This window comes from Magnolia sinica, chromosome 16 (genome assembly GCF_029962835.1).
Source record: "Magnolia sinica isolate HGM2019 chromosome 16, MsV1, whole genome shotgun sequence".
NCBI classification, from domain to species: Eukaryota; Viridiplantae; Streptophyta; class Magnoliopsida; order Magnoliales; family Magnoliaceae; genus Magnolia; species Magnolia sinica.
In genome coordinates, this window is record NC_080588.1 from 68,606,260 (window position 1) to 68,622,704 (window position 16,445).

The window sequence follows — 16,445 nt, forward strand, 5'->3', positions numbered from 1 at the left end:
TTATTGGAATCTGGATTGATGGACATTGATTGGGCGATTAAAAAAAAATCCAACGGTTTCATTTGAACGAACAAGCATCCACAAATCAGAGGTCGAGATCGTTCAACAAATTTGATTTTTGGTACTGTGATTAAAAAGTAGTTTTTTCACAACTTAGTCGATTTAGTCCGAGTTTTCATATGCCGCTGTATAATTTCTGACTGCCCGCGTATCAAGCATCATTGGCTGCCGGAGTATTTTTTTTTAAAAAAATCCCCTAGCTTTCTCCGAGTGCCGGCCCCCTAATGAGTTGACAGCCTTGACTTTAGACTCGCGGGGAAGCCACTGTGTGTGAGGAATGCGTGGGAAACGGATCGGCTACTCCCCCTGCCTTGGGATTAATGGTGGCCTCTCCCGTGTGTTGACGTGGCAAAGTTTGGTGGGAAACGGATTAGCTACTCCCCCTGCCACCGGACGCGGATTGCGTACTACCGCCGCCCGTCCCTAGCTCCGAACGGGCAGTTCTTTGGGCAGGTCCACCGTGATATATCTGCACATCCAAACCGTCTTTCCCTTTTATCAGATTATTTTAAGGCATCAAAACAAAAATGAGGCAGATCCAACGATCAAGCGGACCACACCAAACAATAAGCTTGGTTGCATTATGCACAAAGCATTAAATGTAAGTTGCATTAAATGCAAGACTCATCTGTGGTGTGGTCCATTTGATCGTTGGATCTGCCTCATTTTTGTTTTGATGCCTTAAAATAATCTGAGAAAAGAGATAGACGGTTTGGATGTACAGATACATCACGGTGGGCCTGCCCACAGAACTGCCCGTTTGGAGCTACGGACGGGCGGGGGTAGTACGCAATCCGCGTCTCCTGCCACCAGCCCGGTGGCTGGTGGTCGGTGCTCTGTGAGCCCCACCATGATGTATGTGTTTCATCCACTCAGTTCAACCATTTTTACATGTCATTTTAGGGCTTTATTCCAAAAATGAGAGGTACATAAATCTTAGGTGGACCACACTACAGGAAAACAATAGTAATTAGATATCCACCATTAAAATCCTCCTAAGGCTCACTGTAGTGTTTATTTGACATCTAATCTGTTGATTAGGTCATACGGAACAAGATGAAGGGAAAAAACAAAGATCATCTTGATCCAAAACTTTTGTGACCTCAAAAAGTTTTTACTAGTCGACGTTCATTTAACACTATTTTCAGTAATGTGGTCCAGTTGGAATTGGGATATACCTCAATTTTTGTCTCATACTATAAAATGTTCTAAAAAAAATATACAGATGACATGGAACATCCATCATAGTGGGTCCCTCAGAGCACCAACCACCTGCCAGGTGGCATGGAGAGTAGTGTGGGCCTCACAATGATGTATGCGTTGTATCCATGCTGTCCATCCATTTTTAGAGGTAGTTTTAGTGAATGATTCAAAATATGAGGCATATCAACACCTTAAGTGGGCCACACTATGGAAAGCAATGGGGATTGAACGCTTACCATTGAAAAATTCGTGGGGATCACAGAAGTTTTGAATCAAGCTGATATTTGTGTTTTCCCTTCATCCAGGTCTTTATGGCCTTATGAGCAGGTTGGATGGAAACTAAAAATCATGGTGGGACCTAGGAAGTTTTCAACGGTGCATTTCACCTTCCCACTTCCTTCTGTAGTGTGGTCCACTTGAAGTTTGGATATGCTTCATTTTTTATCTAATAATCTAAAATAATATGGGAAAATGGATGGACGGTATGGATATAATACTTACGTTATTTTGGGTCCCACGGAACTATGTCACGTCAAAAGACCAGTGGCGTGCGGCACACCACACAATCTTCTGCGGTTAATAAAGCGAATAATTGACCAGAGCTGTCAATTACAAATTCCATCTTATCTCCTGCCAGGTGTCCACATGCATCTGATCGTCCTCGCCCATGCATCTGGCCGCACTATAGGTGGGCCAATGCTCAAAAGAATCACTGATTGGATGGTCTCAAACATTTGATGATCCCTGGGCCGTCCCTTGGCCATATGCCGCTGATGGTCGAGATTGAAACACCTGGATATACCCACCATTCACATGCATGCTCTGCAAAATCGAATACGTGTCATGCATGTAACTCGAGTAAAGACGTTGTGACGTAAGGAAGGACATGAGGTCGAGGACCATCTTTGTCAGGGAATAACTGTTCCGTATCCTTGAAATTTTCCAGTACTGCTGGCAAATATACCTCGAATCCATGCAAAATAATAATAATTATTATTATTTTAAAATATTTGAAATAATTTTATTAATGATAAAAAATGAAATTACAATTCTTTAAATAAAGTTATAAATCTTAAAGAGAACTTTTAGGATTAAACTAAAACTCTTAGAAATCACAATTTATTATAAATAATGAACTTATTATTTATAGACAATCATAATATTTACTAATGCGAGTGGTTTTCCGCCGTAATAATAAGTGTCTTATTTATTGGCACCATGAAGTTTCATTTCTAAGCACTTCATATATTGGACGCAATTCTTAAAGCCTAATTGATGAAGAGTTATAACTAATTTAAGACTTACTATAACTTAAGAGTAAAACTGAAATTAATACAGAATTTCGACTGTTGATCTGGTTATATTTTGTAAATTCGGAGTGGGCAACCCAGTGCAGTGTTGTTAGGTGAATAAAGTAGTTCTTTCAACCCAAAATCATATATAGTACATACAATAGCTCATTCGGGTGTGTAACATTGGTCTGTTTTAAGTTCTGAGGTCTGAATCACAGAAACTTCTGTGATCAAGGGACCCACATTAGATGTTCTAATCGATCAAACCACTCCACTGGCGTCCTAACTGGCCGTGCGTAGACTTCCATAGGATGGATGGGTAAGATCAAATCTAGTCAACGGCCCGAATTCAATGTCCACTCAGTAGTGGTTGCATAGATCAATCTACAATAACTTCCGGGTGCAACTTATGTCCGCTGGGTCCGAGGATATGGACGGTATTTCGTGAATTACATATATTCCATTGTGCAATTTCTGAGTGCTTGCGATGAACCATCCTATCATCACATCGCAGACCAAACGGCAGTCTATCTATCAAACCCTCTACAGATGTTTGCTAGATGTCAAATGCTCATTTTCTACGGAAAAGATATTTCATACTCCAGCAGCGTATGATGCTTGATACACAGGCATTCAGAAATTGTGAGCCTGGCATGCATCAACTCAAATTTAACTAACTAAATTGTAGAATATCTTTTATTGTTAACCATTTCATTGAATCTCCACCGATCCAATGACCAGACAATCAAAATAATCTTGATTTTTATTTTATGAAGCAACTGTAGTGGGACCCATTACTTGGACAGCTTCATTTGAATTCATTAGATATCACATATACAATTTCTAAGTAATTTCCAAGTGGGAGCATATCATCCATCATACTCTGCCAGAGTATCCAAATTTTCTTTTAGTCTTGAAGGAGGATTAAGTCCTCCCACTCAAGGATCTAGGCAGGGATATGCGGATCCAACCACATGTATCAGTTTTATCCATTATTCCACATCATTTTAATATGTAAGCTCAATAGACGAGGGATATCCAAGGTTTAAGTGGACCACACCACACCACACGAAGTAATGAACGGTGATAATGACACCCACCATTGATAAGTTCTTTCCGGACCCATCACCATGTTTATTTGCCATCAATCTCTTTGTAAGTTTAGTTAGTTTGGGAAACACAAATATCCACTTGATCAAAACTTCTACAGCTCTTAAGAAGTTTTCAATATGGTGAGGGTTAAATCCTAGTTAGGTGGTTCACATGAGCTTTGGCTTTATCTTATTTTTGGACTCATGCCATAAAATGATATGAAAAAATAATGCACTCATAATGGTAGTAGAACCCATATATCATGGTGAGCCCATAGAGCTCTTATTTAGAGTGGGTCGCGGATACTTTCATGTCCAAGATGGATTAAAGAAGGCCCGATCAAAGGCATAAGTCATCAAGACTGTCAAAACTTTAAAACAGACATATCTCGCAAATCAAAATGAGTTATTCAATATATCATATATGATTTGAGGGTAGAACGAGCTACTTTCTACAACCAACCTAGCTATACCGGGTTACCCACGCCAAATTTGCGATATTCCATCATATTGATGATCGAATTTCATGTCTTGTTCCGTTTTTACTATAAATAGTAAGTTTTAATTTGATTGTAACTCTTCATCCGTTGGGCTTTAGGAGTTGTGTCTAACATAAAAAGACTAAGAATATTTAGGAGAATAACAAGGTTACGCCACATAAGACACTGACTATAAAAATAAATTTACTATTTATAGTAAGTTACAAATTTTAAGGAGTTTTAATTATAATTTGCTTCCGATTTCTCTCTCATTGTTTGATATCCCTATGTAAAGAGTTGAGTTGTGAACTCGTTTATTTTAGCAATTAATCAACTAAAATTTCAATTTATTAGAATTTATTTCTATTTTCTTGCTTTCTTTTTGCGTACATTCAAAAAGTCTCTGTGAGAAACCCGAAGAAGCTACATAGATTCAGAGTAATTATCATTGAGGAAGCTGATAATTGATCATCCCTGTGTCAAAATTAGGGTAGTGCACTCAAGAAGTTAGCTACACAGGCAAGCACGTTCAATTTGGACAGGTGGACCTTTTTTTTGAACTATTCCTTTTTCTCAAGTGGACAAACATGGAAACGGATTGGCTACTCCCCCTAAGACCAGCTCGGTGGCTGGTGGTCAGTGCTTTGTGGGCCCCACCATGATGTATGTGTCTCATCCATTCCGTTCATTTATTTTTAAAGATCATTTTAGAGCTTGATCCCAAAAATGAGGTATATCCAAATCTCAAGCGGACCACATTATTGAAAATAGTGTTGAATGAATGATGACAATTAAAAACTTCTTGGGGGCTATAAAAGTTTTGGATAAAGCTGATATTTTTTTTTTCTTTTCATTTGGGTTGTACAACCTAATCAACAGATGGGATCTCAAATAAACAGTACAGTGGGCCTTAGAAGGATTTTAATGGTGGATATCCAATCACTATTGTTTTCCTTTGGTGTGGTCCAAGCCCTAAAATGATCTGTAAAAATAGATGAACGGAATGGATGAAACACATACATCATGGTAGGGCCCACATAGCACCGACCACCAGCCACCGGGCTGGTGGCAGGGGGAGTAGCCAATCCGTTTCCATGTTTGTCCACATGAGAAAAATGAACGGTTCATAAAAAAAGGTCCACCGGTCCAAATTGAACGTGCCTGTGTAGCTCACTTCCTGAGTGCACTAACTTGATTTTAACTACAGGGCATGCTCCCATTACGCACTCCCTAACAATGGCCCGGATCCGTGACACGTGTATGGTTCTCGTTGACGACGTCCTAACACGTTTTCCACTCCTCACATGAGGGACCTTTCGTTGAATCACGACCCATGAGAAATAACATCATAGTCCACCGCACCTATTGCACGTGCAGGGTGATCTCACCACGTGTCTACGGAAGCTATTGTCAACGATCAACTGAGCCATATGGAAAAACATATGGGTACTCGATGCTTGATACGCAGGCACCGAGAAAACGCATACATGGATTACTCAATATATCGACCAACTCAAAAAACTTAGTGACTCATTAACGAAAAAGAACATTTATTTTATCCCCCGACTAGCTGATTAGTGGACATTTAATAGACGGTCAAGATGAGAAAACAAGTCCATTAATCAGAACATATTATCTTTTGATCCATCTGAGTTTTTCATGATGGCCCATCACCGTATATGAGTTGATGCATGCCACGTGTAGCTCTTACGAGGACTGGTTGTCAACCATCACACTGACAGAACATCAAATAATGCCACCTGTCAACCATCCAGTCATTTCATCTGCTGGCATCCATTAATGGTGGGTCTACATCATACAGTTCTCCAATTTGTCACCTACAAATGGACCTGCACATCCGACGGACAAGATCTCCCGATCACATTGTTTTTTTTTTTTGTGTTATTTTTTTTTGATGGGCATGACCCACTGGGAGCAGGAAGCGGACTGCGTACTATGTAACTCAGTATGGTATGTGGGGTCCACCGTGATTTATGTGTCTTATCCACACCATTCAGCTTCTTTATCAGCTAATTTAACAGTATGAGCCCAAAATTGAAGCGTATCCAAAGCTCAAGTTAGCTACACTACAGGAAACAGTGGGGATAGTTATTTCCACCGTTAAAACCTTCTAAACGCCTGCAGTGATGGTTATTCGTCATTACACCTGTTTACAAGGTCACATGTACATGGATGAAGGGAAAACACAAATTTCATCTTGATCTTAAACTTCCAAGTGGTCCACTTGAGATTTCAACGGTAGGCATTCAATTTACACTGCTACTTTATATGTGGTCCAGTTAAACTTCCAATAAGCTTCAATTTTGGAGTCATTCACTAAAATGATTAGATAAAACAGATGGACGGCGTGGATAAGCATATATCATGGTGGACCTTATAGAATTTACTCAGCCCACTATGTTGGGGCATGTAATCCTCTTCTCAACGAGCGGTGCACAAAAGCCATGCAGCAGTCGAATGGAGATATACCTTTTATTCTCTTAAAGGAAAACAAATTGCATCAGTAGCCAAGTAGTCCAGCTTTCATGTGCTTATCACAGCAATGTACTTATCTAATGAAAAAAAGTATAGTAGCTGGGATTATATCTAGATGTACTTATCTAACAAATACGTGTCGCTAATAAAAAAGCACTATATTACAATAAAAATATGATCTTATTTCACATTTAACATTAAAGTATGAATCTTTTTCTTTGAAATCATGTTGCTAGATGGAGTGCATGTAAGCGTTTGCTACACACAACACTCAACCCTCCAATCAAAGGAGTTTTAATATGGTGTTGCATACCACGACATTAACATAAGGTGGCTTGTTTCCATCATTGGATTGCATCCTTAGATTGATATAAACTGTTAATATTCTCAATTCTACCATGTAAAAGATAAGATCTTATAATCAAGCTTCATCAACGATGTTGATGTTAGAAATCCAATACATAGCGGAGGATAGAAGAAAATGATCAAATCTATCAGGTTTAAGGCTCGACTTGAATAGTTGATTTCTTAAGACAAATTTGCTCCCCTTTTTCTGAAAATTCCAGCAAGTGCAAACGAAAGAAATCTGCAAATTGTCCTCAGGATACAATGAACTCTCAATCCAATTTTCAACACGAAAATTTGCACATTTAAGTGTTGAACAGATCTTTAGCTTTGACACCGATATGCCTTAAGACGTTCAGAAAAAACTCAGTAAGAGATTAGATCGAGAGTAACTGCACAGAAGATGATATAATGTTAAGAATAAAGAGTCTATGCTTTTAAATTATAGTATCCAGGATTTATATCAACTGAAAGGTTATGGATTTCTTCCTGAAGAGGTGTTAAAGAGCCTCTTCAAGAAATCCATACCTATTCACAATAAATAATTGTCTTTCCATGACTCTATATCATATGACAGTTATTTCTGTACCTATTCAGACAGGAGCAATTATCCAATATGAAAAACTGAATCTACATAAGCAATACATGGCATAGGTGCCACATGTACAGTCATGTCACAATTACTCTTAATCAACAAAGGTCATAAAATTATCAGGATAAACTCTCGTTCAATTCCAGTTGTACCATGACCAAAAAAGTTTGAACCATGTGCCAAAAAGACTATCTTTTTGCTCCTTGCGACAATGCGAAGTGCACCTAATAAAGCGCCCAAGCAGACCACGCCACGCCCGTGGAAGCACCGTCCTCAAGGAGATTTGAACCCTGGTTGTATAAACAAAAACCTCTTCTCTTACCGACTGGCTATACACACTATTTATAAAAAGTTTAAATAATTAATATATTTATTTACTTTCTAAAAATAACTTTTATTTTTGAAATTTATCTTTATCTAAAAAACACAACAGTTGACATTTGAATCTTAGATTTAAATGAGCCATTAAATATTCATGTTCTTGCATAATCACCCATTTGAGAAACATTTTTTGAGACAGCCTGGATGATGGGAAATATTCATGTTGACATTTGAATCTTAGAATTAAATGAGTCATTAAATATTCATGTTCTTGTACAATCACCCATTTGACAAACGTTTTTTGAGTCGGCTTAGATGATGGGAAATATTCATGTTTCATTGTATTTTTGTATTTGATAGCAAATGAAACAGTAAATATTAAAAGTAATTAGTGCCCAAACACTGTGAACATGATATATAAGATGTTTATAGTGAAAGATAGAGTTGGGCACGGGCGACTCGACTCGTCCGAGTTGTTCAAATCCGACTCGTTCCAAACCGAGTGGGTGAGCCTATTTGAATTGAGTCGACTTCGTCCAATCTGAACTTAAACTGAGTTGACTTCGAGTCACCCAGTAACTCGACTCGACTCGAAATCCAACTTAGTATTGACTTGACTCATTCCAAAACTCGACTTGTGTGTGTGTGTGTGTGCACTCAGATATGACGTTTCAGATTTGAGATGCCATGTAGCTTATGGAGAGGCTGCAATTCTAGAAAGCGAATTTGGTTTTGAGTTGTGCTTTCAGCCCGTGGATACCACCCAACTCGACTCGATGCCCACTCAACCCAACTCGGTACTTGTGACCAGGTCAGACACGGTCCGGATTAGTCCAGGCTAGACCTGGACTTGATTCAGGTCAGGCATGCTAGACTCGTTATAGAGTCGGAATTTGGGTCATGCCTATTTCAAAACCGAATCGAGTCAGGCCAACCCTAACTCACTCCAACTCAACTGGATGCCCAACTCTAGTGAGAGATTTATTAGATTTTCACTTAGTATTTAAACAACACCTTAAAAAGTGAAATCCATGTTTAATAATGCTACGAAATGCTTAGAAACCACCATTAGATGATAATTAAAGTTTTTTCTTTTTTCTTTTCTTTTCCTATTATTCAAATACACCCTTGGCCCTAATTGTTTTTCATTTTATAATGTAAATAAACTATTAATAAGTAATTATTACATTTTACACTTGTTTTAAGAAAAGAAATTTATGTCACAAGTTAGCCTTAAAAATCATGGCATAAAGATGGAATTGGACGAAATTGTGGCCATAAAATTTATGGAGACTATTATGCATGTGTTTGATCCATGCTGGTCTTCTCTTCCACATGCTCATTTTAGGGCATGATCCAAGAAATGAGGAAATGCAGAGCTCAAGTGGACCACACCAAAGGAAAGAAGGGGGGGGGGGGGGGGGAGGCCCATAGGGATGTGTACCTATCATCAACTTGATCTAAAACTTTTGTAGCCTTAAAGAATAAATGAACAGGAAGCATATAATTCCCCCTATTTCTTGTGGTATGGTCCACTTGAGCTTTAGATCGGCCTCATTTTTAGGCTCATGCCTCAAAATTAATGGAAAAATGGATGGATGGCATAGATCAAATACATACATATCAGTTAACTCCGCATATTTTAGTGGAAAATGTCTCATTTCCTTAATTTGAGCGCAGAAGCTTTCCAAAAAGCTTTCTGACAACATCAAGTCAACATCAAGAGACTGGTGCATAAGGTAAATACTAGTATAAATAATAATTACTTATTCACACCTTATTTACCTTGGAAATTGAAAAACAAACAAGCCCTTAGGATGACCCATGTGTCACATAATCTAGAAAATGAACGGTTTATATCATTATTTAAGATACACTTAGGAAGTGGGCCTCATACAGTGTTGTGGTACATGGCACTATACCCTAACAAAACATGAAAATCAACTAAACCAATAAGTCCACTTGTTCGAGTTAACTTGAAGATTAAAAATTTAAAAAAGAAAGAGAATTGGTAAGGGGTGGTGATTTAATGATGGCTCACTAAGTTGACTTGAAGATTGGTTGAAATTTTTGAGAAACAAGATAATTAGTAAAGATCATGATCCAATGAGGGCACTCATGTAAGGGTTTGAACACATGAGAGAGATGGCACACATACACGTGGCTAATAACCTTCCTCTCATAAGGTAAGGTGCACTGAACATGACATGGACTAAGCAAATTTGGTAGGTTAAAGTTGTATGAGAAAATGATACCGTTGGGGGAAAAAAAAAGTAGTGTCCAAATTCAACACACGTCTTTCACATTTGATGAGCAGATGTGATGTTTCAGATTTGAGATGCCGTATAGCTGATGGAGAGGCTGCAATTCTAGCAAGCGAATCTAGTTTTGAGTTGTGCTTTCAGCTCGTGGATACCACCTGACTCGACCTAACTCGGTAGTTGTGACCAGGTCAAACTCGGTCCGGATTAGTCCAGGCTAGACCTGGACTCGGTATAGAGTCGGAATTCGGGTCACGCCTATTTCAAAACCGAATCGAGTCAGGTCAACCCTAACTCGGTCCAACTCGACTCGATGGCCAACTCTAGTGAGAGATTTATTAGATTTTCACTTAGTATTTAAACAACAACTTAAAAAGTGAAATCCATATTTAATAATGCCACGAAATGCTTAGAAACCATCATTAGATGATAATTAAAGTTTTCTTTTCTTTTCTTTTCCTACTATGCAAACACACCCTTGGCCCTAATTGTTTTTCATTTTATTTTATAATGTAAATAAACTATTACTAAGTAATTATTGCATTTTACACTTGTTTTAAGAAAAGAAATTTATGTTGCAAGTTAGCCTAAAAAAATAAAGATGGTATTGGACAAAATTGTGGCCATAAAATTTATGTAGACCATTATGCATGTGTTTGATCCATGCTGGTCTTCTCTTCCACATGCTCATTTTAGGGCATGATCCAAAAAATGAGGAAATGCATGGGTTGGTTAATGGCTATCATTGAAAGTTAAAATGAGCCTAGGGCCCATAGGGATGTGTACATATCATCCAACTTGTTAATAATGTCATGTAGACATGGATGATGGGAAAATAGAAATATCAACTTGATCCAAAACTTTTGTGGCCCTAAAGAATAAATGAACAGGAAGCACATAATTCCCCCTATTTCTTGTGGTGTGGTCCACTTGAGCTTTAGATCGGCCTCATTTTTAGGCTCATGCCTCAAAATTAATGGAAAAATGGATGGATGGCATAGATCAAATACATACATATCAGTTAACTCCACATATTTTAGTGGAAAATGTCTCATTTCCTTAATTTGAGCACAAAAGCTTTCCAAAAAGCTTTCTGTCAACATCAAGTCAGCATCAAGAGACTGCTGCGGAAGGTAAATACTAGTATAAATAATAATTACTTATTCACACCTTATTTACTTTGGAAATTGAAAAACAAACAAGCGCTTAGGATGACCCATGTGTCACATAATCTAGAAAATGAACGGTTTATATCATTATTTAAGATACACTTAGGAAGTGGGCCTCATATACCCTAACAAAACATGAAAATCAACTAAACCCGTAAGTCCACTTGTTCAAGTTAACTTGAAGATTGAAAATTTCAAAAAGAAAGAGAACTAGTAAGGGTGGTGATATAATGATGGCCCACCAAGATGACTTGAAGATTGGTTGAAATTTTTGAGAAACTAGATAATTAGTAAAGATCATGATCCAATGAAGGCCCTCATGTAAGGGTTTGAACATGTGAGAGAGATGGCACACGCACACGTGGCTAATAACCCGCCTCTAATAAGGAAGGTGCACTGAACATGACATGGACTAAGCTAATTTGGTAGGTTAAAATTGTATGAGAAAAATGTACTGTTGGGAAAAAAAATAAGTCGTGTCCAAATTCAACACACGTCTATCACATTTTGATGAGTGTGCTACTCTGATTTCTCTTATAAGTTGACACAGGGATACACGTGATGAGGTCGATCACCGTCTTCCTCAAGGATAACTACCCTAAATCCATGGAGCTTCTCTGCACTTATCATAGAGACTTCTTGAATCCACGAGGAAAGAAAGCAAGAAAAATATAAATAAATTCTATTAAATTTGTAATTTGATTGATGATTGAAATAAATGAGTTCACAGCCCTTTAAATAGGGATACCAAGAGAAATTTCAGAATCATACCATACTAAAACTCCTAGAATTCGCAACTTACTATAAATAGTAAATTTACTATAATTTATAGACGGTCGTGATATCTATTAGAACACAAGGTTTTCGGCCAAAAATAGTAATTGTCCTATTTGGCTTCACCAAGCTGTTCTCCTAATTATTCTAAGAACTTTTCACATTGGGTGTAACTCCTAAAGCCCAACGGATGAGGAGTAATAATTAAACTAAAACTTACTATTTGTAGTAAAAACGGAATTAAAATAGGGAAATGACCGTCAATCTAGTGGTATTCGCAAATCCGACGTGCGCAACCCGGCATAGCAGGGTTGGGTGGCTAAAGTAGCTCATCCTACCTCAAAATCATATATTTTACGTCCAATAACTCGTTCCAAATTGTGAGATACGTCCGATTTAAAGTCTGACGGTCTAGATCACTTCTGTCGTCGACCAGGCCTTTTCTAATCCATCTTGGCCATGAAACTGTTCGCGACCCGCTCTATATCATAAGTCATCTTCACATAATGCAATACCTGATAAATAGGCCAAATCTCTGACATGTGCACCATCCACCGATCTTCGACACATGTTCTACGCCCTCACATGAAGGGTCCTCATGAAAGAGTTTGTAGGTGGCAGGAGCAAAGAAAATAAAATTAGATTTATTTAGAGGCATGCATAAATTAATATGAATGTAAAACTAACTATACCTTTTATGTAGAATAGAAGATAGTACAACACTCACTATTTCTCTCTCCTTCTCTCGAATGGGCCGCCTTAAGGTTTCTACTCTATATGTTAAGAAAACTTTCATGGGACGCGGAGCTCTACAAAGTTTCGTAGGCCACTCTCACATACTTATAGACTTGTGTACTCGTGATGGACGTCGAGCTCAGCAAGACGGATATTATTCTATAGTTTTGAGACTAACGGACTCCTAATGCGTGGTCTAGCTCCCTTGCGGTGAATAGGGGTACTTCCGGGAAGAGTAGATCCCTGAAATTTCTTTCAGATATCAGTTAGCGTTAGGGCTAGTCACAGTCGCAACCTTAACAATCCGCTATTTGCAGAAATGGTTGTCCAACCCTAATTACTCTAACTCTATGTACCACCATACATGTTTCCATTTTTAGTTAGTCTGGCATGGTTATCCGGCGATTCCGCTCGTGGATGCAACTTTTACAGGATGTTACACTTATATGCATTATTTGCATTTCAGCTACTCTTTTCCATGCAACAAATTACTTATCTCTAATTTTTTTTAATCTCTTAATCAACTGTTTTCCCAAAAAATGTGATTAACGGTCAATACAACACAACCTATAATGTATTTGTTTTTCAGAACAAAGAAATCCTTTCAACCAAGCATATTTGGGTGCATCTCCTTAAAATAGAGTTAATAAAATTGAATCTTTTCGAACATTAGACCTTTATGTTGAACAAAATGGCCTCTACAACATCCCTAGAAAAAAGTCGCAACTCTACCCATGAGGCCTCCAATCATTTGTATATAGAATCCAAAATGTCCAAACGGGCCACCCCACTATGAAAGTAAGACACCCCAAAAATAAGGTAGATTCAATCAACACATGAGATATCACATGAATTTGGAAGTTTTAGATTGGATGCCCATTTTGGATGTGCATTTTTTTTTTAATTATTATTATTTTTAAAGTACAACCCGCATATGATCGTATAGACCTGATTTTTAGGATATAACACCATCATGGTGGAACTCATTTTATGCTTAAGTTGACTGTCATACAACTAGCATATGATGGACCAAACACAGATAGTTGAATAGCATTCACAGCTAAGTGACTCAATTTCAACGCAGGTTGTTAATAAACTTTACACGCAGGTGAACAAGAGGTTTAATATACAAAGCTTTTTCTACAAACGATGGTTAGCGATCCGGCCTCAATATAGAAATGTATGATGACATAAGAAAAATCATTAAAATATGAAGAACCCACCACTCGAGTCTAAAAACGAAAAAACTTAAAATTCAAGAAATGCTCTACTCGATTATGTTTGTAGTGGACCGCCCCTGTCCAGCTTACCTGTCAAAACAAAATAATAATAATAATAATAATAAAGAGATTGTTGTTGAGTAGCCAATTGTCAAGCTGTTAGAGTAGGCTTTTATTTTTATCAAACCTATGCACTAAGCTATCAGACAATATTTGATTGTACTGATAACCAACCTATACGGTAGACTATTAGATAGTGCTTGATTGTACTCAACTTATATAATAGTATATTACATTGCGCCTGTGGGAATTTATTCTCTCATTGTGATTCCTAAGCCCTGGTAGGAGAGGGTTGTGTCAGGTTAGCAGCCGGCTTTAAACTAATGTGTATAGGGTCATTCGACATTCGGACTTTCCTTTGGACGCTAGAGCCTTCGTGTATGAGCTCATCCTAACTCGAATAGATGCACAGACGCAGAATTTAAAGCCTGTTTGTTTCAATGTAATTACTTGTATTTTCTTTGAATTAGCATTTATTAACTACAATGGTAAATGTCAATAGCAATTAATTGTATGATGTTGCCTGTTTTGGTAGATTTTGACTTAGAAAATGAGGCAGACTATATGGGCCCCACCATGATGTACGCGGTGTGGATACATCTGTTCATTTTTTCAGCTCATTTTAAGGCATGAACCAAAAAATGAGACAGATCCAAAGCTTTACTGGACCCTATCATAAGTAGTGGTAGGAATAATGACGCCACCATTGAACCCACTGTTTTCTTTAGTGTGGTCCACTTGAGCTTTGGATTTGCCCCATTTTTAGGCTCATGCGCTAAAATGATCTTAAAAAAATGAATGGACTGAGTGGATATATCTCATACATCATGGTGGGGCTGCTGATTTCGATGATGAAATAAAGTTCAGTTAGAGTAATTTCTGTTATGATGCTTTTACAATACAATTAAATTTACATGTACTTACATTGAAACACACTCCCTCTAAATTATCCTGAGCTTAATGTAACTTCTCTCTAATTTTCACCATCAATCCGCACAACGTGACATTCCAAATTCCTTGATGGAGTGGAAAGACGATTATGACGATGGTGATTGAAGGTTTGGTAGCCCCACACACACCTTTATAGGAAGGGTTACAAGAAAGCAGCCCAGAAGGTTTCCCCACCCCAAATGTGGACCACCAACAAAATTAATGCCAGACAGCCACATAAACAGATCAATTGGACCGCTGGCGAGTAGTCCTTTTCCCCCTTTCTAACCATCTTTTTGCATAGGGACGACCCATCCGATGAGTGGACCTGCCTCATTTTCATATATTGTCATCTTCACAACTGGGGCAGATGTACCACATGATTGCCAGGTTGGCACATGTGCTGCATGCACTGCTTGCAGAGAGTGATGCGTGTTGTGCTAGCAAACCTCTCAAAGTCAAATTATGGACATGAAACCCATGGAGCACACTACGATGCCTCACGCAAGGTACTACTAGCCTTACTAGGCAAACTTAGAGCCATGTGGGTGGAACTTTCTTGAGACCCGCCCCATCCAACATCAGGTATGCTGCCCCATTTCACCATCAAACCAAAAAAATTCACTATCATTCAAAACTCAGTAGGCCACACCACAGGAAACAGTTGTGATGGAACGTGCACCATCCATTTCACATAGGAATCACGGTGGCATTTTGTGCCATCGAATCCATTCACCTAATGTCCCCATTGAGATGAAAGAATTACCAAAAATCATAGTATTCCAAAACTCGGGTGGGCCATACCACCTAAATTTATAGGTTTTCGGTAAAGTTTTGGGGGGTAAGTGAATGGACTGGATTTCATTCATGTTATGCAATTTCTTCCACAGTGAAAAAAAAAGAAAAAAAAGCCCTTGTAGGTAAGTGTTTTCCAAACCTCTCATTGAATCGAATGATGGGTTTTTCAGACACCAATCATTGATGGCCATGATGATATAAGAAATTTCATCAATTCTGAAATAAAAGGTCAGGTGAGCTTTTAACAAAATTAACCCCATCAAAACAAGTACTATGATGATAGTAATAATTTAGGATATAACTCGGCGACAATAAGGACCGCACATAACTCCAAAATGTATTGAAAATCATCCAAATGGGTCCCTTTTTAAAGGGTGCTTGATAAGTCAGCTATGCTTTAGTGACATACAACCATTGCTACCCATAAGCAAATCTAGTTTCAGACTCTAAAAACTAATCTCCAACATTACACTGCAGCAACTGTCCTATCCATCGTCCACACCAGATGCATTTTTGGGGATGCGATTGGATAATAACACAAACGTTATTGTTTTCCTCCCAAAGAACCAGTTCAAATGGAAGTAGGATTCTGGATTAGCAGAAATAACTAATTTCGCAC